At 37.9% G+C, this 26,855-nt stretch overlaps 1 long non-coding RNA gene across 1 annotated transcript; it reads right to left on the reverse strand.

Annotated features, from left to right (window-relative positions):
- Window positions 1-13,850: 13,850 nt before the first annotated feature.
- Window positions 13,851-26,457, reverse strand: LOC120575581. The gene is made up of 4 exons (XR_005642013.1): window positions 26,262-26,457; window positions 26,067-26,123; window positions 19,074-19,240; window positions 13,851-14,131 (listed from the first exon to the last, which is right to left on the reverse strand). It is a non-coding gene; the product is annotated as an uncharacterized LOC120575581 (long non-coding RNA).
- Window positions 26,458-26,855: the final 398 nt, after the last annotated feature.

Here is a 26,855-nt window from a genome sequence, read left to right on the forward strand (position 1 = left end):
GGTAAATATGCAAAATGGCTGGTAGATAGTCATCAGTTTTAATGCCGAATTTATTGTAACCTAAGACAGTTCATACAAGATACCCTTTCACAGCAGTTGTCTGGGACGGTCTTATCGAATCAGTTCATACACTCTGCAGGTAACTGGATCTTGGAATTTACTGGTCTGAATAAGTGACATAAATAACGCTAACATGTTCTTATTTATGGCTAGGATTTGTAGAGTCATAAAATAGTCATAATATTATAGCCACCTTCTATCCGTAAACAAACCGGGAACTATATTCTCAGGCGGAAGAATATAGTACTTGGGCAGAGTAATATGTTCGCAGCAAGCCTGTCTGAGAATATAGTTCCTGGTTTCTATACGGATAGAAGATGGCTGTGTCTCATGTTACGTTGTTTTGTGTACATACTGTGACTCTACAAATCACAATATGTAAATAGGAACATGTTGGCGTTATTTTGTCACTTATTCAGAGCAGTAGGCTAGTTTGAACCAGTTACCTGCAGGATCTGTGCTAGGCTAAGCTAATGCTGGAGCCGTCAGACAGCGTTACAGCACACACTGAGATGAGAAGGGTATGTATGGACTTGTCTAACTCTGGGGGTTACGGAGAATAAGCTAAGGTTCCAATAAGTCGGCGTGTTCCTTTAAGGCTGATGACGGAAGCAAATCTACCAGCCACTTGCATATTTTACCAGCATTTGGTTGGTGAATTACTTTGTAAACAAAGTGTGAGCTAGGGAATGTGTGCAGAGAGACCCACTGGTTTCCTTTTAAAACAATGGTAATCTATTGAGTAGCTAATACAATTTTAACATCCCAAAAATTAAATCTTGCACCCATGTGGCAACTGTTGAAGTTAAAAAAGTTAAAACCATATTTACATTTTGAAAACAATGTACTTTTGGTTATGCAGCTTGCAGGTAGATCTAATCAAATAACTACACTAATCAGCATTTGACTGCCTCACCCAAAACCTAGCTTCTAAAGAATTAATCAGGTCATGTCTGACATTTAGCATATGAAGAAGACTCATTGTCCCCACAGGAAAGGTAACTATTGTTTCTGCTTTTGGGGAGCCATCCCCTGTTGAGCTAGATGTGATTAGAACAATGAATGTGTATTCATATAGTTGGATTGATTGGGAACGTACACGTTTCTTTTGAGAGACATCTGACCAATAGGGGAAGATTTCATTTGAGGAACGACCCAGGTTTAGGGAATAAATGTGTGATCCGGGGAATGTCTCAGGACTACAAGCCTGGGTCCCGACAAGGGCACAAGGTTCTGTAGTCCGCTGTTTACAGTGTATTGTTTGTCATGTCACATTAATGCTAACTTGTGTCCCGACAGGGGAAGCATGTTTGCAGTCTGATGCTGGTAGTGTTTAATGTTTTATGTTTCATGTTTATTTGTGCCTTGACTGTCGTTTTTCATGTTGTTTTATTAAACCATCTTGCTTAATCTTTCAATCCGAACCTAGCCTCTCCTTCTTCAGAGATTCAAAAACACATAGAAAACTCTACAACTTGGTGACCCTGCGACGTGGTCTCTGACAGAAGGACGGAGGAAAGAGGAGAATCGAAAAGACTGAAAAGTTGAGGCTGCTGACTCTCTTATGCGGGCCCAAAACTAAAAGGTAAGCCAAACCTGTTTCATCATAACTTGGCATAGGCTTATGTAGGAAATATTAGGCATAAGAGTCTCAACAGCCCTCAACTTGTAAGTCTATTTAAATCTGTAAAAGTAATTGAAAAAGTAATGCCCAATTGAAAACGATAAGTCAAAAGTACTTGTATGTGATTTGTGTGTGATATATGTGGTGATGGGAAGCTTAAATGGCCTGTGAAATCCATGGTATTATTAGGCTAATGCACACACAATAAGCCCGTAGAAGTCGGCCGAGGTGAAGCCCTTGAAAGTGTTGGTACCGTGTGCATAGCTTATAGAGGTCCGTAGCCTACAGTCGGCCGGGGTGGAGCCCCTGAAAAAAAAATATTAAAATGTCCGTGAAGTCGGCCGAAGTATTAGACTTTGAAAAGAATAAGTACAAGTCCGTAAACAGCCGGCCAAGTTAGACTCTGAAAAATTTTAAATAGAAAGGCCGGGGGACGGCGACAGAAAATTTGTTTCTGTGAAGGCACGGAAGAAAACATTAAGACTTTTTTAAAGCCAGTGTAAACAACTGTGAAGAATAGGACTTGGTAATGCTGATCTTGCGGCGACGGCGGAGATAAAGCGCCATTGGAAGATACTTCAGTTTTTTCTCGTGACCATAGCATGGAAATAGGAAAATCAATTTAATATAGGTATAGTCGAATTGTGTAAAAAACACTTAGGAAATTGTACAGAGGCCTAGCTACTGTAAATATTTTTGAAATATAATTGTGGTGTTGGGATTTGAGTCTGCGGCAGCGACTCGCGCGCGCTGTGTGTGTTTTGTGAAAAATTGTAAATAAGATTGTTTTGTTTAAATTGAGAGCGTGCAGCTCAGCGGTGGGGTTTGTGGACGTGTTGAGGTTGCAGACGCAGTTTGTTTGTGGACGTTCGTTTGTGTTGAGTTTTGCATTGGAAATTGCATTTCCTGAGTGGTATAACGAACAGCGACTCCATCTGGTTGGTAAATCATTACAACAGAGCGTCTACTGTTAAAAAGGTAAGGGTCAGACTATGGAAAATACGGTAAACTAGAGAAATGAAATTTCTGAAGAGATTGCATTGTGAATGCTGTATGATTGAAAGGCTAACTGGATGGCTGGTTTTGATTTTTGTGGAAAAGGGTGGAGCAGTGAAAAGTGGATTAATCGGTATGAATCTCTTTGGAAGAGTTGGGGCGCCGACCCTGAACGTATGAAAGATGTGGAAATGTTTGAATGAAGTTTCTCAGTGAATGCATGAATGAGCAGCTAGCAGTTGAAAATGGGAGCCAAATATCTGCTCAGAGTTTTTGTGAATTAATGTTTGTTGCTCCAATGTTTCAGGTAGTTGAAGATAAGTGCATTTTATTTTTCATCTGTTATTTTTATTTTATTTTATTTCTGTTTTTTGCAGTAAGTAGGATTAAGTCTGCGTGATTGATGAAGCCCATTTCAAGTCAGAGCATTCCAGGGGGTTCTCTGAAAAGGAGAAATAAATTGAGCTATTTTAAGCAATTTAACATTAGCTACGATTGTAACAAACATAATTTAAGATTCTTAGGAGGTTTTCAATGGATAAATTGGTAGATGCATATTTGGCATTTTTGTGCATCTTGACTCAAAATTGGTTTGTTTTTTAAAAATGATAAATAACAGGCACATGAAGATAAATTCATTAAACTTTTAAGTATTCTGATCTTACTGTAGCTAATCTTCCACTATTTTTTGTTTTGTTGGGTTTTTATTTGGTTTCATGTTTCTGATGATGTCTCTGAGAAATCACAGGGTTGATAGAATCAAGGCAGTAGCCTTTTCCACTGATGTGTCTTTTAAAATGTGTTTGTTATTTTTATTTATTTTATCCTAGTTAAAAAAATAAATAAAAAATGGGGGGAGATTTAGAGAGTTAAGGATTTTGAATAGTTTCCTGTGCTGGCCACACAGAATACTACACAAATCTTCTTCTCAAGGTTAATAAATGTGGCACAAAATGACACGTGACTGACATTGATTTGCTCAAAAAATAGCAATTTGCTGATCAAGTTTGTCAAAATTGTTTGAAGTAATAGTAAAAGATGAATCAAGCAGCCCATTTCCCCCATTGAGAAAGAAAATTGTGAAGTTTTTATTTTTTGTTTTTTGTGTTTTTGTAATTGATGATCTGTACTGTATGTTTACAATGGACTCATGACTTTTTGGGATCATTTATTGTGTTATGGACTGAAGCTTTTTTGCCCATTGTCTTAAGGACTTTGGAAAACACAGATGACAAAGGAAATTTCTTCTCTATGACAAATGAATGGACAAAATCAAGGACAAACTGCCCGGAAATGAAAACACCAGTGTGACTTTTTGCAAGGCAGTGTGTTGGTGTGTCACAGCCATTTTATTCACAGGTGAAAGCAGCCTCCAGATTCCTGCTGATGAAGTCATTCAGCCTGATGACTACATCTGATCGAGGAGATCAAGGAATCCAGGACAGATTCATACAAGTTGCTGCTGGACACCAGCGCTGCAGTGGAGACGCATCACAAGGAACCATGTTCACACTTCAACAACAGTCCAGCAGAGTGTCAAGGGGAGCCCGGGTTCAGACGCCGACGGAGAGAACCAGCGATGCTGACTTCTGTTGACTTCCTGCGGTGGTTTCCTGACAAAGCAAGGAGACTGGATCCCACTCCCTGACCCTGGGCCTGCTGACACACCAAAAAAGCTAAGGATGGCTTTTTCCTACAGGTGCTGGAGCGAGCAGCACACCCAACCAGTCCATCCTGATGTTTCAGAAAACAGGAGCTGTCCTGTTTCTGAAAAGAAGGGAGAGAGAAACTGTGGCTGCTCTGGGGGTCGCTGAGAGGGCATGTGACTCCTGTCTTTTCTGCTGGTGATTCTGCTTCATTATGTCTTCGTGGGATCTAACCCTTGAATGCCAGCACAGATATGAGAACACCAGCGCCAACAAGGGGAGCGAGGAGAATTGGGCCAGCGGTCAATCCAGTTGGAGACGTTGGGCTCTCCTGTGATCTGTCACCTTCCATCCAGCTAGGAAAGGCATTGCTGATGCGAGAATTTTCATCAATCTGAGATTTTGTCCACAGAGACTTTCTTTCCACATTGGACAAAATTGAAAATGAAAAATCTGGACTTCAGATTCCCCATACTGCAGCTTTTGCAACAATGGACATTGATGTCAGCTGCTCTCTGTGCTTTCACATAGCTTACACCATTTCACATAGATTTGCCATTGAATAGATTTCAACCCATCTGATTGCATTACAGATTTGAGACCAGTTATTGTGCAGTATTTGAAGTGCAGTGTGGAAAGTTGAATTTGGTTTTGTTTTCTTTGATTTCTAAGATGTTTTCCCTTCCATTATTTTTACCTGGTCAACAACTTTAATATCTTCTGATTTAATTAAGTGTATCTGTTTTTGTTTCAAATTGAATGCTAGTCACTAATCACTGTGAGTAAAACCAGCTAAACATATTTTGTTAAGAGAAAATAACCTTCTTGATACAAGATATGGAGTCAGATAAGATGAGGTCAGAGATGGAAAATAATTTCTTGTATAAATCAAACACATTTTGCTAATGTCTACATTTTTGTTATATTTTTATGTTTATGTAATGACATTGTTTTCATTAACATTCATAGTGTTTTCACACCAAAGGTGTGAAAAATGAGGGATTGTTGAAGTTAAAAAAGTTAAAACCATGTTTACATTTTGAAAACAATGTACTTTTGGTTATGCAGCTTGCAGGTAGATCTAATCAAATAACTACACTAATCAGCATTTGACTGCCTCACCCAAAACCTAGCTTCTAAAGAATTAATCAGGTCATGTCTGACATTTAGCATATGAAGAAGACTCATTGTCCCCACAGGAAAGGTAACTATTGTTTCTGCTTTTGGGGAGCCATCCCCTGTTGAGCTAGACGTGATTAGAACAATGAATGTGTATTCATATAGTTGGATTGATTGGGAACGTACACGTTTCTTTTGAGAGACATCTGACCAATAGGGGAAGATTTCATTTGAGGAACGACCCAGGTTTAGGGAATAAATGTGTGATCCGGGGAATGTCTCAGGACTACAAGCCTGGGTCCCGACAAGGGCACAAGGTTCTGTAGTCCGCTGTTTACAGTGTATTGTTTGTCATGTCACATGACTGCTAACTTGTGTCCCGACAGGGGAATCATGTTTGCAGTCTGATGCTGGTAGTGTTTTATGTTTTATGTTTCATGTTTATTTGTGCCTTGACTGTCGTTTTTCATGTTGTTTTATTATTAAACCATCTTGCTTAATCTTTCAATCCGAACCTAGCCTCTCCTTCTTCAGAGATTCAAAAACACATAGAAAACTCTACACAACCAACACATTCTGCGTAGCATACACATTGATGTTTGACATTGTAAAGTTGTATCTTCAGACACAACAGTGTTAACTTTCCATATGTAATGGGTGTGACGTCATGGCCCTGGGGAGGGCGGAGGTTATTTAGGGACATCGGTAATTTGCGCTCTCTCTCTCTCTTTGTCTCTATCGACCCGCAAAGTCAGGAAGTACAACGGGGTGTACATGTGCGACAGCCAAACATTTTGCCTTGTGGTAGGTCCCGTTTTCATTTAAACCTCTACAGCAGTGCAATCAAAGTGAGTCAATGGTCAATGTGCAAGATGGCTGCTTGTGTGTAGCTGCGTCCTGATCTCCCGACTCTTTACAATGAAGTAAGAATAATTGTTTGTTTTCAAACCGGATGACATTTCAAATTGAATAAGAGTAGGACTATAAAATCTCCAAGTGACTGCAAGAAGTTTATGCCACATGCCTCGTGGAACCAAAAACAAACAATTCAAACAATGGAATCGTTTGATAAAGTGGCTGAATTGATTGACATTGCACTGGAAAAACATTTTTCCAGAGCTGATGACATTGCTAAGGAGAGATTTGCCAGCCTTGACAAACGTCTTGATATACTACAGTCAGATGTATTATTACTCAAAAAAGAAACCGGAGCACTACGAATGGACTATGTGACCTTAATGAAGCGCACAGAGAAGGTGGAGCACTCATCTGGTTCTCTGGCAAAATCACTAACGGCAGTAGAAGCAAAGTTAGTGGATCTTGAAGACAGAAGTAGGAGAAATAACGTATGTGTTCATGGCCTTCCAGAGGGAAAAGAGGGCCCCAATGCCACACAATATCTCAACAAGCAGTTGTCTCTGTGGTTTCCCACACTGAAAGATGCCCCACCAGAGATCATGACAGCACATCGCATTGGACCCCCTCGGGGAAACACCACCTCTAAGCCGAGAGTGCTGATTTTTGTGTGTTTAAGGTATATTGATCGAGATCTTATCTTAAAAACAGCAAGAAATTCACCACTGAACATGGAGGGGAAGGAGGTCCATTTCACCGCGGATTACAGCATGACAACCAGAAGTCGGCGTAAATCCTGCTATGCCTCAATGGAAAAGGCTCGTCAGGCGGGATTCCTTGCCTTCTTAATTTATCCGGCGACTATAAAAGTATCCAAAGGGCATGAACATAACTTCTTTGATGATCCAGTAAAGTTGGAGGACTTTCTTAAAACGACAGGATCCAGAGTTGAGTAGAAATGAAATGAATAACCAAATTATAAGCTGACGTTGAAGATGTCCAATTAAATTAAATTGAACGGAGAAGATTATTCCGGAAAATACGACCCTCTTCTTTGTTACCTTTGATTATTTTGTATTTTACTTTTATGATTAGTTTAGAGGGCTACAGCAGCCACGAAGAACATTGTTTTGATTGTAAGCTTCTGGTCATGTGACCAAGATGGTTAACATTAGTGGCTCAGTGATTTAGTCACATGACCACATAGAGCTGCTGAATCCTAGAGAAAATTGCGTATCAGGCGCACTGAAACAATTTAATGACAAGGAGAGGGTTTCAGTGTTTTATTTAATTTTTCGGGATGATGAGGGTCAGGAGATATATATATATATATATATATATATATATATATATATATATATATATATATATATAACAATTGGTACTATGGGGGAATGGGATGTTTAATGTGGGCTGAGGTTTTGGTGGGATGTTTTTGTTTGTTTTTGTTGGTATGTATGTTTGGACCTAGGAGTAATTTGAAGGATGGTTGTAGAGATAGGAATTTAAGATGGACCAGTCAATAAATGGATAATATAAATTGAGTTTGTATAATGACATCTATTAAACTGCCCAGGAAGGGGCTGAAGGTAGCTCACATTAATATATGCAGTCTAAGAAATAAAATAATTGATATCTCAAATATCCTAACAGAAGGCAACATACAGGTCTTAGCAATAACAGAGACTCATCTGGATTTTTCATTTAAAGATGCTAAAATAAGTATTCAAGGATATAATATATATATATAGGAAAGACAGAAATGCAAATGGAGGTGGGGTGGCTATCTATGTCCAAAATCATATTCCTGTGAAAATAAGGATAGACTTAATGTCAGCAGAAATAGAAGCATTATGGATTCAAGTTCATATCCCCCATTTGAAGCCTTTATTAGTGGGCTGCTGTTATAGACCACCTAATGCAAATTCTGATTATCTAGATAAATTGTGTGATATGATAGATGCAGTATGTGATCATGTTAATGAGATATATCTCCTTGGAGATTTAAATATTGATTGGAAGTCTTTACATTGTCCACTTAAGAATAAGATTCAAATTATCACAGATGCCTGTGGATTAACACAAGTGATAACTAAACCAACATGAGTATGTTTAAAAAAGGATGGATCCAAAACGGCAACATGTATAGATCATATATATACTAACCAAGCAGAACAATGCAGCAAAGGTATGTCTTTGCCAATTGGATGTAGTGATCACAACCTAGTGGCTGTAGTAAGGAAAACAAAAGTCCCAAAAGCGGGACCACAAATTATTATTAAGAGAGCATATAAAAACTTCAATGAGAACCATTTCATAGAAGATGTTCGAAATATTTGTTGGGACAGTGTGTTGGGGAAGGATGATCCAGATGATGCTGTTGAGGCTTTTAATAAGTTGTTTGTAGAGATTGTGGATAAGCATGCACCTGTGAAAAAGAGAACTGTTCGAAATGTGAGATCTTCTTGGATTGATGAGGAATTGAAGGATTTTATGGCACAGAGAGATCAAGCAAAGAAAATGTCAAATAACTCTAATTAGGAATCGGATTGGCAAGTTTACCGCAAGCTAAGAAATTATGTAACTAAGTTAAATAAAAAGAAAAAAAATTTATTATTAAAATGCAATTGGGAATGCAAAGCATGATAGTAAGAAAATGTGGAATATTCTTAATGAGATGATGGGCAGTAAATTTAAATCTAATCCATCATTTCTTGAATCAGAAGGACAATTTCTTACCAAGCCTGTGGATATTGCTAATCACCTCAATAACTATTTTAACAACAAAGTCCAAAAACTGAAGGAGAAAATGTGCCAAACATCTAACATTCGATCATATACCTTGATTAGAGATCAAATTATGACAGGAAAAAAATGTACTTTTGAATTTACTAAAGTGGATGTAAAATATGTGGAAAAGTTGCTTCTTAGTGGTAAAGACAAACCATCAGTAGTGGATAATATGGATATAAAACTTTTGAAATTGGTGGCAAATTTGATTGCTATTCCAGTTAGCCATGTGTTGAATATGAGTTTAGAAAAAAAAATCTTTCCAACAACATGGAAAACTGCTAAAATAATTCCTTTACCGAAGAATGCAACTCTACCATTTAGTGGCCCAAACAGTCGACCAATTAGCCTGTTGCCGGCTTTAAGTAAGATAATGGAGAAAATTGCTTATGAACAAATACAATGTTATTTTTCAGTAAATGATTTATACACAGATTATCAACATGCGTACAGAGTGGGATATTCAACAGGTACAGCCCTTACTTAAATGTCAGATGGTTGGCACAGAGAGATAGAAAATGAGAAATTAGTGGGGGCTGTGCTGTTGGATTTCACTGCGGCTTTTGATATCATTGATCACAATTTGTTATTAAAAAAATTAAAATGTTATGGTTTCGATTCAAGCGCAATACTTTGGCTAGAAAGCTATTTAGCAAATAGGACACAGACTGTGTACTTTAATGGGAGTTTTTCAGAGGTAAAATCAGTGAGCTGTGGAATCCCACAAGGAAGCTGTTTGGGGCCATTACTCTATTCTATATTTACTAATGAATTACCTTTAACCTTAATAGAGGCAAAAATGGCAATGTATGCTGACGATTCAACAATATATATGGCAGCATCTACAGCTGAAGGGCTTACTAGTGTCTTGAATGAGGAATTGCAGTCAGCATTAGAATGGGTAACAAATAATCAATTAGTTCTTAATGTATCTAAAACTACAAGCATTGTATTTGGGACAAAAAAGCAGTTGTTTAGTGAACCTAAATTAAATTTATGTGTTGAAGGTAAGGCAGTTGAACAGGTACAAAGGACTAAGCTTCTTGGGGTTATAGTAGATAGTAAATTATCCTGGTCTCAACAAATCATGGGGTGGTGAAAAAAATGGGTAGAGGTCTCTCAGTTATAAGGAGATGTTCAAATTTTCTCAATAAAAAGGTAATGGGAAACGTCATTAAAACGATTGTCCTATCCCATTTGGACTATTGTTCTGGGGTTTGGTCAGGTGCTGCCATATCAATTATGAAGAAATTGCAAATTGCTCAGAATAAAGCAGCACGCTGTTTACTGAGGTGCCCACTCAGATTAAGTGTTGATGCAATGCATGGCTGTTTATCCTGGTTAACTGTAAGGAACAGATTAACTGCCTCGTTGCTCAATTTTCCCAGAAATATTTTAGTGACTAAACAGCCAAGGGTGTTGTATCAGCAACTTGGTCTTAGTTCTGATAAACATGACTATAGCACAAGGCATGCTATGGAGGGTAAATTCACATTACCTAAAGTAAGAACAAACAAAGGTAAAAACACTGTAATATATAGAGCCATGATTAATTGGAATGCAATGCCTAGTCATGTCATTCAAGAAAATAGAAAACTTCAATTAAAAAAATTATTACTTAAAGAACATCTCCTAGCTGAGCAGAACTCTGGATTGGATAATACCTAACGAATACTGTTAGTATCATTGAGGGTTCTCTGTGTGCATTTGATTTGATTGGTCATATTAGTGAACAATGTTATACTCTTATCTCTACGGTCTGTGAATAATTTAAATTAGGTCCTCTTTTGTCTTGTGTTGTGTTGAATGTTGTTATTTTTGTTATTATTTATGTTGTTTTTCTTTCAATGATGTATTGAATGTTGTTTTTTGGTGGTTGTTTTTATTGTAATGATGCACGTTAAAGTGTAGTTGCACAAGTTGTGTGTGGACTCCAGGAAGAATAGCTGTGGCTAAGGCCCCAGCCAATGGAAATCCCAATAAATCAAATCAAATCAAGCATAAGGAGTGTAAGAAAAATTGTTTAATTAGGAAATGCATTGATTTTCATAGAGTGCAGAAGACTGCAGTGTCAGAATACAGGTTGCCGTAGGCTATGGGTGCGCTGTAAAACAAATCCAGTCAGCTGTTCAGATGAGCTCAAACTTGGAGCGGAGATAATGATTGTAAGTTATGAACCGTGAAATCTATCAAATATAGTAGAATATAACTGAGATGTTCAGTGTGTTTTTGTTTTTCCTTTCTAGTATCGGTCATAACGACATTAAAAACATGCTGCTGGTCTGAATGAAACGTAAATGACTTAAAGGTACGGCAGACTGTCCGACGATTTTATGAATTATTTATTATTTATATTGTGTCTTAAAATATGCTGAAAAATGGACTAATATCGTCTTGATTTGTTATAGGTCGAGTGCAACATTGTCTGTCATTGTTTTTTCCCCACCTTTATTTATAGTAACGGGCATTTATTTGTACAATTGGTTTTCTTTCTTAGTTGAGTTTGTTCGTTTTATTTCATTTTAATTATTATTATTATTATTATTATTATTATTATTAAAGGGTAAAGTGCACTATCACTGACGGGCGCTGTGCAAATCTAAGGCTGGTTATAGGCTCAGATATAGCTTTGGAGACCCCTTATTGCCTGTTAGTGTGGTTTGAGGTGTTGTCTTCTATTATTCCTTGCATGGAATTAATGTTTTAAAGTGTGTAGTGTTAATTTGTTCTTTTGCTCTTTTATTGTGTATATTGGGCCCTGAAGCATATCAATAGCGTCTATTAATCCTGTGCATTATTTGCTATATAAGTGATTGTGTCGATGCCATTGCACTTTCCCCGTTAAAGTTGTTACTGTGTAGTTCTATGCTGGCCCTATTGGCATTTTCCTATTAGTGTTTTTAATTTATGCCAACTTTGTGAATAAACTCAATTCATATTTTGTAATTGGCCTCTCGTCCTGGTTTGTTCTGGACACTTACCTGTTTCAATCACTAAACATAATTTCCCATTTGTTATCCAGATTTCAGTTGGTGTTCTGAAGAAGAACAAAGATGGCTTTAAGCATGTAAGAGGAAAAACTCTCCCTCTACATGTGGAACCACAGTGGTCATCTGACCAACTATTGGCAGCTGCCACAAAAAAAATTAAAGATTTCAACCAAGACATGGAAGAAGCAAACTACGTCTTGGTTTATCCTGATGGCTCGCAGATTAAAAATATTCCTGGCACTGACACACCTTTTACTGTGGAACGGTACAAAGAGGCCATTGGTAAACATTATCAGAGGATAACCCTGTACATCTGCAACCTTGACAACCTGTTGTCAAAGAGTAAGTATTTAAATGCAGTATATACATGTAAAACAATCTAATCCTTTTGTAATTAGTGGTTTGAGATGTTGGGATTCCAGGTACAGTTGAGTTGCTTAGCATGCGTATAATTTGAAACAGAGAATGATCTCAAAATCCTTTGTAAGGTCACGAAGATATTTCAGAAGATGAGGAGGAGGAGGATGATGAAGTTGTTGTTAGGGCGCCACCTAATATGTCTCCTCTTTCTGACACAGTGGTAGGTACATCACAGGGATTGATTTGTTCAAAATCTCTGTGCTTACAGCACAGCTATAATACATTAAAATCTCCTGGACAACATATATGAGAATAGGCATATAGAGTGGTAAGTTTTAGTGTCAAGGCTATGAAAAAGTTTAGGATTTGATGTTTACACTTGGCAGTTATGGATTCCTGAGACGAGTACACCAAAGAGTAAACATTGGTAAGTTAAATTTCTGCTGACACATTGTTTTTGTCCCTGTGCTAGCTATGTGAATGTCAGTATTTCCAGAAAGGATTTTGTGTATTCACTGTAAAAATTTTACTGTAAAATTTACAGTAACTTACTGGCAACAATTAGCCAGTAAGTTACTGTGAATACTTTTTACAGTAAGGGTACTGTACTTCCATTTACAGTATTTTATGTATAAACTGTGAAATCAAAAACAATTAAATACTGTGATTTTAGTTGTATTTACAGTAACTTACTGGCTAATTGTTTCCAGTAAGTTACTGTGAATATGTTTTACAGTAAGGGTACTGTACTTCCATTTACAGTATTTTGTGTATTAACTGTAAAATAAAAAACAAACACTGATTTTTGTTGTATTTACAGTACTGTTTTACTGTAGAAGAAAAATAAATACTGTGATTTCAATTGCATTTACATACAAAAAAAACAGTTAAGCATTGTTTTTTATGTATTGTATGCAATACAGTACTAAACAGTAGATAAGTGTTAATCACTGTAAATTCAGTTTCTCACTGTACAATTTAAATACTGTATCACTGTGATTTAAAATTAGCCATCATTGAAAGAATCACCCATATTCTAAAACATTGCAATCAACTGCAGACAATAAGAAAATTGTTAACAGTTAGGCTATTTATTTAAAAACATTTAGTGAACAGGAATGACAAACAGGTACAACATAAAGGGATAATGGACACTGGACAACATGCCATTATACCATCCAAAGTTAACGCACGTTCTACGTTTGTAATGCAGCCACAATGCCCAGCAGAGCGTGTTAACTTTGGATAGTCTAATGGTGTGAAGTCTGTTATCCTGCTTATTCTACTGTTGCTAAATTTAATTTACGACTGAAGAAAATTTTACAAAACGAGGCTATTTCATTACAAGTTTTGTAAAGTTATAGAGCAAACTGTTACTAGTTCATTCACTAGTTCAGCATAACTGGTTGCTATGACGCAACAATAATACAAATTGAAACAATACGGCAAAGAAATTGAACTACTTTAAAGCCGTGCAAATAACAGATTATTACCACATTCTAAAGAGCAATAAATAACACTATGGCAATATTAAAATAAAATAAAACATTCAACAATAAAAAAAATTTAATATTTAACATTTCATGAACATTTAAAAACGGAAAGGAAAATAAACTTCCCCTGCCACTTGTCAAAGATCTATGGCCTCTTGCATGCTCTGACCTTGGAAACCTAGAATCCTAGTTGGAGCCCTGAAATCAAAGAAGAAAACACATTAGATTGTATGAATGGTTTCGAAAACGGTAAAACTCAACTGTTCAACTCTGGGACAGTAGTAAAATGAGCCTATTTCCAAAAAATGTGGAGTGTTCTTTTAACAAGTACAACTTTTTATTTAAATAATGTAGGCTACTAGTAAATGGTGAAATTAACATTTAGAAAGATTAATAAATGCTGTAGAAGTGCAGTTTATTAATAGTTAATGTTAACTAATGTAGTTAACTAGAGTTTAATAAATGGAACCATATTGTAAAGTTTTACCAATTTGTTATGCACCGATTCAGACGTCTCGTGAGTTCAGTGTTGGACAGAGCAGTTGTTTTAACCATTCATTAAATGTAATCAGTTCAAAGGAGTCATTTGAGTATCGAACACGTCATTGGCGGACTACGGCATGCGTTTTATTATCCCGGGAGTTTAGGACATTGCACAAGATTTTTGTCAACACAGGAAACATTTCATCACTGGATAGTTTGTTTTTAAAGTGTTTTTATTTCAGCTGATTCGGGACAATTTTCAGAGTACATAAGGCAACGTTTTTTTAGCACAATTCACACCCAGCGGTAATTCAACGGGAAAAAAACTCTGAATGCTTGACATGAACTTTGGTCTTCCGATCTTTTACCATTGTGTCAATTCTCAATTGATTTGGTTAACATGCTGAGTGAGCGACAGAGAGCAAGACAGTTTGAAGACGATGAGAGTGTGACACGCGAGAAGGGCTCTCTCTCTCTCTCTCGCTCGTTCTATCAGTAACACGCGTCCTGTCACAAAGCGCAGCGGTCATCTACATCACAACATTCAAATGGCTTTAGTGGGACAAAAATTTGCTGGCGGCTGAGAGAAATGGAGGGAGAGTTATTCATTTCCTTTTAACACCATTTAAAAAATGAATAATGAAATGCAATGTGGCAGGCGCCGGCGTTGATTCTGTGGCGCACGCCACAAATTAGTATGTGTGGGAAACACAGATTTTCAAGTTTTCACGGCTTTAATAGGGCTGGGCAAAAAAATTTGATTTTTCGATTAATTGTTTTTTTTTAAATTGGTCGATTCAAAATATATATTTTTTCTATATTCAGGGCTCTAATTTTGGTGCGGTATTTCACACATCATTTTAATCATTCACGCATGTCTCCCACTTACAGTACAGGCCAAAAGTTTGGACACACCTTCTCATTCAATGCTTTTCCTTTTTATTTTCATGACTATTTCATGACGAGATTCTCACTGAAAACATCAAAACTATGAATGAACACATGTGGAATTATGTACTTAACAAAAAGTGTGAAATAACTGAAAACATGTCTTATATTTTAGATTCTTCAAAGTAGCCACCCTTTGCTTTTTATTAATAAAGGAAAAACTTCCACTAATTAACCCTGACAAGGCACACCTGTGAAGGTAAAACCATTTCAGGTGACTACCTCATGAAGCTCATTGAGAGAACACCAAGGGTTTTGCAGAGTTATCAAAAAAGCAAAGGGTGGCTACTTTGAAGAATCTAAAATATAAGACATGTTTTCAGTTATTTCACACTTTTGTTAATAGTACATAATTCCATGTGTTCATTCATAGTTTTGATGCCTTCAGTGAGAATCTACAATGTAAATAGTCATGAAAAAAATAAAAAGGAATCACATTGAATGAGAAGGTGTGTCCAACTTTTGGCCTGTACTGTATAATGCAGTAAATTCCTGCAAACATTGATTCACTTTAGCCTGTAGGTTGAGTATATTAATCCACACAGATTCTAAAACCAAATCAGTCATTTTAAAATGTTCTCCGAGACACAATATCACAAACAGTGTGTAGCGGTGCTGGGTCTTCTCTTTCTCTCTGCACAAGGCAAGCGCTGAGGAGGCGATATACACTCTCGCGTTTCTTAAAGTGAACGTAGTCATATATGTCTGTCATTAATTTTTTTTTGAAACAACAAAAGAGCAGCTTCAATTGTTAGGAATCAGAATTTATAGCCTAATATTTAATTTAGTCAGGACTAATAGACATCCAGTGTTTATTTTACATTTAATCACTTTATTCAGTTTCTGTAGTATTTATGAATACTAGTGTTAGACCAACCCAAACACTTTTATCTTTATTTGTATCTTTATTCTATTGTAATTATTTATGCTACCTTTTTCCAATTTAATTCAAAGATTGAGATTCAAGCTTCCATGTGTTACATAAACTCTTAACAAAATTACCCGCTGCCTTGGAAACATCATCTCATGAGCATATTTTTATGCTATTAAATAGCTCTTTTTATTATTAAACGCGTCCCGCAGTTTAGCATTAGTAGCCTATACTGCATTTGACGTGATACAGATTTCGATAAGTTGTACTCTCCTTTAACAAACTTTCAGATGCTCATTCATGTTTATCTACGATACGATACGATACGATACGATACAACTTTATTGTCAGCCAAAGGCTGAAATTCTTTGTACATCCCTGGGTAGCTCGTTCAAAAACATCCAAACATACATAAGATTAATACCACCAACAAACATACATGAGACATTACCACAAATGACAAACTCCAAAAAGGAAACAAAGAAAACATATGTAACAACAGTACATGACATAAACATACACACGGACAGAGTCTTGGAGATGTATATCCCTGCAATAAATATTGCACTGGGTTTAATGTAGCTGGTTTAACAATAGGATAGATTGATGTATGAAGGAGTTTTTAAGTCTAATACGATTAAAAGAATGAACTCTAAAGCGTCTGTTTGAAGGCAGAAGCTGATATTCACTGTGCAAGACATGTAAAGGGTCATTTGAAATATTTCTGGCTAGTCTAAGCATACTATTATTGTGAGCCTCCTGAAAGGAGTACACTGCAGGTAGTCCTGTAATCTTTGCGCAAATTTTAATCTGATTAAATAGCTTTGTTTTATTTTTAACTGAGAGGCTACTTAGCCAAGCAGTACTACAGTAAAGCATCATACTCTGAATTACTGATGTGAAAAACAGAGAGATGATTTGACTGCTAGCTCCAAAAGATCTCAATCTACGAAGAAAATAAACCCGCTGTTGTATTTTTTTGCAGATGAAATCTATATGAGAGGTCCATGAGAGATTGTCGTCTATCATGACACCCAAATATTTATAGACCGAGACTTGACTAATTTCTGAATTATGAATCTTCACTAGGGGCAGTTATCTCGCGCTGTAACTGCTATTATTAAGGTGGAAGAGAAGATCATGTGCGCTCCGCGCTGTTGCTTATCTATTCTTGAGCTGCGCCAGAGCGATCTCACGCCACAGCACCAAACGGTACTTATGTTTTAAGAAAATGGACGTAATTGAAATCTGGGACCGTTTCATATGAATAGTAACAAAACACAAAGATTATGGCGCAGTTATTGGATGGGAAGCGTGCTACAATGTTCCATTCATTCATCAACTGAAAACAGGATGACTAATCGATTCTTGGGATTTAAGAATCAATATCGATTTTCTAAAAATGAGAATCGATTAAAATAAAAAAATCTATATTTTTTACCCCCAGCCCTAATAAATAAGGTAACAGTTTGTTTTACTTGCATACAGACCCTTTCCAAAAAATTAGAATATCATGGAATAGTTAATTTATTTCAGGAATTCTACTTAAAATGTGAAACTAATATATATATAGACTCATTGCTTGCAAAGTGAGATATGTCAAGCCTTTATTTGTTATAATTTTGATGATTATGGCTTACAGCTTGTAAAAACCACAATCTAAATTTCTGAAAATTAGAACATTACATGAAATCACAGTAGTTACACAGTAATCCCATGGTCATTGAACCAGGTTTTGGTTCTTTTGGCAGTGTGGGCAGGTGCCAAGTCCTGCTGGAAAATGAACTCAGGATCTCCATAAAGCTTGTTTGGTGAAGAAAGCATGAAGTGCTCTAAATGTCCTGGAAGACTGCTGCGTTGACTCTGGACTTAATAGAGCACAGTCCAGAGTCAACGCAGCCGCTCTACCAGGACATTTAGAGCACTTCATGCTTCCTTCAGCAGAAAAGCTTTATGGAGATGCTTTATGAAGATGATTTTCCAGCAGGATTTTCACCTGCCCACATTGCCAAAATAACTAAAATAAACTAAAACCTGGTTCAATGACCATGGGATTACTGTGTAACTACTGTGTGATTTCATGTAATATTCTAATTTTCTGACATTTAGATTTTGTGGTTTTCACAAGCTTTAAGCCATAATCATCAAAATTGTAACAAATAAAGGCTTGCAATATCTTACTTTGCAAGCAATGAGTCAATATAATATATTAGTTTCACATTTTAAGTAGAATTCCTGAAATAAATTAACTTTTCCATGATATTCAAATTTTTTGGAAAGGGTCTGTATGATTTAGTCAATCAAGAGCATTCAACTAGTCTCTCTCTCTCTTGTCAGTTAATGTTGATAAGCTACATTATGTCTTGTTTGACTTTCTTTGCCATTTACATCTGAGTGAACTACAAACTTTACAATGACGTCTGGTTAAAGGGATGCACTCGACCAGCTCACGCTGTCCGTCCTGCTGCACGTCCAATCCACAGCGCATTTTTCTCTTATCAGCTCAGGCACCAAAGCAAAGTTGTTACTATATTTCGGTTTAATATTCCACTAGTAAGACAGATTTACTTCATAGACTGCCTTTTTTATCCCCATTATACCCTCTATTGTCAGTGTTTCTTTTTCTAAACACAAACACTGTTTACACGCCTGGTATCAGAGTAAAAAAAATATTTTTACAAGTACGAGTACATTGAGCTCAGTATTCGGCCCAATATCGATACCGGTGCATCCCTAATAATTATTATTATCAAATTATGATTAATTATATTATACCCACATATACCTATATTATTTATTACATTATAATTATTATTAAAGCTATTATCAGAACCTCACCTGTTTCTAGCCAGTTAGCAAATAGAACTCTGTGAAGTCCCTGATGAAGGAGATTACATGGGGGTTCATGTATAAAGTCTTCCGCTTCACCACTCTCCCAGTCGTCTTGCTCATCTGCTCCTTGGCAGTGCATCTTGTTGGAGTCAGGATTAATCCTGACTGAAAACCTATGAAGATGAGTATAGGAGTTAGGGGATGGGACAATATGTACATATTAATGAATAACTGTAAGAGCAGTGAGCATTGTAGAATCATACATAAAGGCCTGCTGACAGAAGTATTTCACATCTCAACAGGAGTTAGTCAAGGCTGTCTACTTTCTCGATTACCATTCCTCTTAGAAGGTAGACTAGATCATGCGGCCGACTAGGTCATGCGGCAAGCCACTGACAACAGGCGCAATGGGATCCAATGGACCCCATTTACAGTTGTTACTGGACAACCTAGACTTTGCAGATTATATCACATTACTGCCCCAAAACCACCACCAAATGCAAGAGAAACTGAGAGAGGTAGAACAGAAGGCAGCTGAGACAGGTCTCCACATTAGCACAACAGCCAAAGTGCAAACAGAAAGACACTGGCCAGCTTGATGGTTAACCACCAACCACTAAAGGAAGTCAACTCCATGTAGGTAGCAAGTGATGGTGGATCAAAAAGGGATGTAAAGAGGAGAATAGGCAAGGCAAGAGCTGCATTTGGCATGATGGGGCCCAAATGAAGAGCACGTAACATCACACTCAAGACCAAACTACAGCAATTCGACTCAAGCATTAATACCATACCCCTTTAAAGATCTGAGATGTGGAAAACAACAAAGAACCTCCTGAACAAGCTACAATTCTTCAACCACTGCCTAAAATGTATTCTTAACATCAGATTGACTGAAAAAAAAAGAAAAAAAAGAAGAAATGGATGTGATTGGGTGAACTAATCCTTTATGCAGCAGTAACTGGTTTGCTGGATAGAAAAACAATGAGTGATACAGGCATAGCAAGCAATCTGAAATAGCAATCATGACATAGCTAGGTGGCTACAAAAGATGAGACAGTACTCCACATAACTTAAGTTTTTGAAGTGACTGCTGTTCCTGACTGGTGACGAGGCAGAGAATGACACGACACAAACTGCATTCACAAGTGTTTTCCAGAAACTTTGCTTTGCATGTGCCCTATTGACCTGTTTCCGGGGGACGCTAATGTAAAAAAGAATGTGGGTGAAACTTCCGGTCAGACAGCGGAAGTAGCATTCCAACGGTTTTGAGTCAGCTAATTAGCAAAGAGGCTAAGTATATTTTAAGTGTTTTCGGATCGTTTTTTATTATTGTAAAGTGGTTGAGATGTCGTTAAGGAGCTCAGGGACAACATGTGCTGTTCGGGGTTGTACAAATAACCGCACAAAATTAAGTCAGTGGCTTAAACGTGCGTGTTATGAACACAAGCCAAAAACTAAAGCCGAGTGTCCATGCCAACGGTGGTACAGTTTTCATCGCCTCCCACAAGAAGATGAACCAAAACGAACATGGCTTAAGAACTTAAACCTAAAACAGCCCCCCAAACATCTGTTTGTTTGCTCGTTTCACTTCGTTGACAAGAAGCCAACACAGGATAACCCGTACCCAACGCTTTTTCTCGGTTACGAGAAGCCACCGGTGAAGAGAGCCACCCAGGACTCCACAGTCACAGGTAGGTCCACTAGCGTTAGCTTGTTAGTTTTCTGTACACCGTTTTTTAAAATACCTTAACTGTTCTTGAAATGCTTAAAATTAATATAAGAAAAACTGTCTGCCATGGTGGTAGTCAGATGGCCTGATATTTTAACCTAGCACGAAGTTTTATCCTGCACTTGGCACACTGTGGCAGGTGTTAATTTCGTTCCCTCTTTTAGTTAACATTTACAGAATATCTGTTTTGAGATTATTAAACGCACTCTGTGTTTAGATGTCACTAAGCCAGAGTGCTTATTTTGCAGTGGAAAAAAGTATGAGAACAGCAACAAATAAGGCACAGACACGTTAATGTTTTTAAAAGTAGTAACGTTAGTAGTTCTTGTAATGCTTTTCTGTGTACTTTACAAAGAATATCACAATCTAAACATGAATATCAATTTATTTAAATACTGTGGTTCAAATTTGTACATTTAATTTAAGTCAATCCTTATGTGCTTTCCATATACCTGAACTGATACTACTGCAGTTATAAATCTCATGTTCTAACATAAATATGTAATGCATGTATTCCGTGCAGATGAGCCTGATGTGATGGAGGTTTCTGGGGAGCCAGACCCTACTTCACAGACCTTCCAGAATGCCCAAAACAACAGTCGTCACAAACCCGCATCTATCCACGTACCCAGACTATCACATGTGTTGTGACAACTGCCCCGTCTTCTGATTTGCTACCTGTTGCAGAGTTAACATTGAAAGATGATACAGACTGTTTGCTGTACACAGGGATTCCGCTACTTGAATTTAAAACACTTGTGTCTTGCTTGCAACATTTTGCCCCCAAATCATCAACATTGCCAGCAGAGGACCAAATCCTGTTGACATTGATGAAGCTTAGACAGAACTTTGTTATTGCGGATTTAGCAAAACGCTTCAAAATGTCACCTGGTCAAGTCAGTAAAACACTGAAATTCTGGATAGATGTGATTGCTGAGCACACCCAGGATCTCATTCCATGGCTGCCTCGTGAAACAATAAAGGCCACTTTGCCGAAGGCTTTTATGGACAGTTTTCCAAACACAACATGCATAATTGACTGCACAGAAAGTGTCCTTCAGAAGGCTAAAAATCTAGACTCACGAACTGAATCTTACAGTCACTACTATGCTAGCAATACTGTCAAGTACCTAGTAGCAACTGCTCCATCTGGAATTGTTATGTACATTTCAGAAGCTTATGGTGGCAAATGTAGCGATAGATTCATCACACATAACTCTGGGTTTCTTGACCATCTGCGTGCTGGAGATGAGGTGATGGGGGACCGTGGCTTCACCATCAGGGATTTGCTGGAGGAACGGAATGTTCATTTGATCACGCCAGCCTTTACGCGTAAGAAAAGCCAGCTGACAAATGAGCAGGTCACTCGCACAAGGCGCATTGCTAATGTCCGCATACACATTGAGCGAGCTATCAGGCGTCTTAAGGTGTACAAGATCCTCTCACAAACTGTGCCTATTCATTTTGTCACTAAAATTGACAAAATACTAAAGATCTGTGCAGCACTTGTAAATCTGCGAGGGGAGCTTATTTCAAGCAAATAGACACAATAACAATAATTAAGCTATGAATTATATCAGTGAATCTAGCTGCTACTATGAGATATGAGTGTTTTATGGTTTGTTTGTTGAAAAAACACTTTTTTCGTCAGTACACTGCTAACGTATAATAACCACTTACTGAAAACGGTCTCGTATTTTACGAAGATAGTTCACCAAAATGTATTTCTGAAAACATTTTAAGAGAGAAATAGGCCATGCAGTTGCTGAATCTGTCTGTTTTTTGATCGACAAAGGTCAGTTTAAAAGATTTTGAGAGACGCTGAGCCGACCGCTCCTCAAGTGGAGTGCATGGCTGTATTAAGAGAACGGTGGAGTGTGGAGTGCTTAATATTAACAGTCTATGGGAGTGCTGCAGGTCACGTCATGTGTAGAAACGCTAAGTGGGAGAGAAAAATTCAAATGACACATTAATGTATTCTTATAATTAACTAACATGTACAAGTTATTTCATATAATTGAGTTAATTTACAAAAATGTATTTACAATGTTTATTAGGGCTGCTCTCTCTTAGTGGATTAGTCGACTAATCGGTGGTTTTGGTCTTAGTCAGCTTAGATCTCTGTAGTCCATTAGTCATGTCTGATGCTGTTTTCATGCTGAATGACTTATTTCCAAGAAACGTAAGAGCACATCTCTGGTAAACACAAGAATTAAAGTGGTTCTTTTGCATGACTCTAAATTTATTTACAGATCTGTTGATTAAATCAACTAATCGATTAGTCGATACAATAGAGCTGGGCAATATATCGATATATCGATATCGTGATATGAGACTAAATATCGTCTTAGATTTTGGATATCGTAATATGGCATAAGTGTCTTTTCCTGGTTTTAAAGGCTGCATTACAGTAAAGTGATGTCATTTTCTGAACTTACCAGACTGTTCTAACTGTTCTATTTTTTTTGTCTTTACCCACTTAGTTATCCACATTGCTGATGATTATTTATAAAAAATCTCATTGTGTGAATATTTTGTGAAAGCACAAATAGACAACCCTACAATATCGTTGCGGTATCGATATCATGGTATTTGGTCAAAAATATCGTGATGTTTGATTTTCTCCCTATCGCCCAGCCCTACGATACAGTTGAATGAGTGTTAGCCGACTAAGAATATCTTTAATCGAGCACAGCCCTAATGTTTATACAGGAACCTATTTGTTAACTTTAATATATTTAATTGTTTTTGTCTGCCTACAAAAAAGGTTAGAGAAGCGAGCTTGTGACCGGGAGGTCGTCGGTTCAATCCCCAGACCGACAGGATAAAATCTGGGTGGGGAAAGTGAAAGAACAGCACTTGTCCCTCCCTCATTACCACCACTGAGGTGCCCTTGAGCAAGGCCCTTAACCCCAACCGCTCCAGTGGAGCTGCTCATTGGCCAGCAGATCAGACTGTGGTTGTACCGGGCAGCTTCCAGGTATGAATGTGGAACTGTGTAAATGTGATCAGGGCGTTCCTGCAAAAGAGAGGCTGCCTCTCAGTGAACCTCCCCTGAATAAATAAAGGTTAAAAAAAAAACTGGCTTTCACCTTACAACTTTCAATAAAAGTGGAACTGTCAATGAACTGAAAAATTATTTTGTTTTCTATTTAAACTAGTGAAACAGCATTACACTGTCTTTGTGTAGGTAGATTTCTTCAGAATATACAACCAATACAACTGATTATACAGTGTAAACCCTGCCTCAACTACTCATTAAAGATTTGCAGGTATGTTGGGCAGAGATTCATCTTCTTGTCAGCAAAATCATCAGCCAATCTAGGTAGCATGTGTAAAAAGTAGAAATTCTGCAATTGTTGAACTTGTGCATCTGTGTAGTTTTTGTCAAATGGAATGTCCATTTCAATGTCCTCACTTGGTGTCCAGATGACCAGCTTGCAGCTCTGTAGGCCCAGACACATCATGGTCAATTGTGTCTGAAATAAGGATTGTTAGTGCATGTTGGTGAAAAAAACAAACATTGAAATAGATATAAAAAAACATTGTTTGGCTAATAAAAGAGCTAATCTACTTGAAAACATTTTATTTACCTGCAGGTAGTATCCATTCTTTCCTTTGGGAAGGATCAGGTACTGTTCATCACCTAATCTTTTAATGTCACCATTTGGCCGTCCCAGAAATTCTGTCAGTGACATGCAACTCTGGAAGGGGCACTTGATCTCAAGGAGCTGTGTTGAATCAAGGATCCCATCTGGACTGGCGCTCCAACCAAGGATAGTCAGGGTGCACAACCAGGCCTCTCTTCTCCACAGTATGCCCTCTGCTCTCCATGAGTGTGATGACCTTGATCTCATTTTCTTTGCCATGCTGCGTTGCTGTATTGCCGGGAAGGTTGGGTACAGATGCTCCTTTAGAAATTTTCTGGGATCAGTGGTGCTCCTTTTGGGACTTTTTTGCTGTGCTGGCTGTTATACGCAGCTTTCTAGCATCATGCCATAACTGTGAAGAACTCTGCATCCTGGTTTCTTCCATCAGTGTATCTGCTTGCACATGGGACACTTTGATGCAGTCCTCATAAAACTTGGTGCACTTTGGACAGGTGAGGGTTGTGCTGTGTTCAGTATGACAGAGTGTGTTATTGTGGGCTGGATCATGTTTGCGGAGGCCTGCCTGGCTGGTGTCTACATCTGCTCTGTAACTCAACTGAAGAAGACCATTTGTCTGGAGCTTAAACAGTGGGGCCATCACGGATGAATTGCTGTGGTCTATGAACTCTCCATGGTTCTTAAAAAGTTGTGGGGAGGTTAATTCTTGCATTGAACGTAGTGATGGGCCTGGATATATGTGGCTAGGTCTGTGATGGTTAAAATTAATGTGCTTAACCTTCTTCAGACCTACATTCTTCTTTACACCAGAATTCCAATTTCTTTGCACATCAGTGCTTGCCATCCCTGTCTTGCCCTGCCTCACTGCATTTTCAACCTAAATCCAATGAAATTAAATCTTATCCTACAAGATTGTGACTGACGGCTACAGTAAAACAACATATGCAGAACATGAATGACACAGTAAACATTTCAGTTTAGTAACGTAACATTTATTATTAATATCACAATACAATAAACAATGTCTGTGCCCCTAATAGTCCATACTTTACTGACCTTCCACAAAAGTGCTGCTGCATGACTACAAGATCGTCCTGGCCCTGCAATACATGAGCAACCTGCTGTCTGTACTTCACCTGTCACTGATGCTAGCACCCAAGCCTTATGATGTGCTACGTGTAGGCTCTGGCTCGGTTCAACGTCCGCTTTTAGATAAACGAGGTCGTTTCCGACATCTTTAAACAACACCCGACCGACTTTATCACTGTGAAGATATTGATACGCCTCTGAGCTTTTCAAATTGCTCATCGCTGTACCATCACAGGCTACTGAAGCAACAAAATAGCTAAAAATGCTACCGTAAGTGATACGAGGCCACTTCTTCACGTCATCCTCCCAACCATCTACCGCGGAGGGTAAAGGTACTGATGTTTCACCCTTTTTAAGCTCGTTATGGTTGTGTTCCCACATCATTAGCAAGTTTTCATCGGTATTTATCGGTATTTCTTAAATGAATGAATGAGTAACACTTCCCGCTTGTTTACTTCCGTCTATCGAAGCTCGAAGCGGAAGTCGCGCCCACTTTTGACGCAAAGCATCATGGGACGTAGGAAACTTGTGGATACATTCAAAGCATTCGTTAACATTGAATGTGAAACTTACCGAGCATGATGATGGGAGAGACAGCTGGGCCTCTGCGTCTGCGGGAGTGGTAGTCTCCTATGCCAGCAAAGATAAGAGTTACTTGAAACAAGGTGGTATATTATCTCTAGGTAAAAAAAGCTTTTTGAAATTTGATAAGGAAGCAATTAGCCTTTTTTTGTTTTTGCTCCTAGTAGTGACGGTAAAGTTACTTACTGGTTTTCTGCAAGTCCCAAGCAGTTGGTGAAGGATCCGCGATTCCAAAATGGAAACTCCGCCAGACGCAACGGGTGAAAAAAAAAAAAATAAATCTTCTCCTGTCTAACGTTAGCTGCTACCGGTAACTAACGTAACTGTTACCTGTAGCATTAAGTTAAATTTAAAGGCTGTGAAAACGTCTTCGTCGGGGCTGAATTCCCAAATTCCTCTCAGGCAAAAAAGTGAAAGATATCAACCGCGAGCGAAAACAAAATAAATACAACAAGACAAACGCCGTGATTAAGAAACGTACATTTGAGTATTAACGGAGCTTTTCTGTCACTGACAACGAGTCAGAAATTCAAATGATGCTTCTTTCGCTTTTTCCCCACAGATTCTAGACTGGGTAAAACCCCCGCCCACTCTGTCGGCGCTTTGATTTTGCCCTGCAGCTCAGAAACAGCTCAGGAAACTTGCATGTTTATCTCTCCTGCTTCCGAAGAAAAAAGGATATAACACTGATTTTTTTTAAATAAAAATCCCATCGTGCCGGTATGTATGAGTTAACCAGACAGCCTCAATTTTGGCAAGTAATGCACATGACATAGCCTA

This window comes from Perca fluviatilis, chromosome 16 (genome assembly GCF_010015445.1).
Source record: "Perca fluviatilis chromosome 16, GENO_Pfluv_1.0, whole genome shotgun sequence".
NCBI classification, from domain to species: Eukaryota; Metazoa; Chordata; class Actinopteri; order Perciformes; family Percidae; genus Perca; species Perca fluviatilis.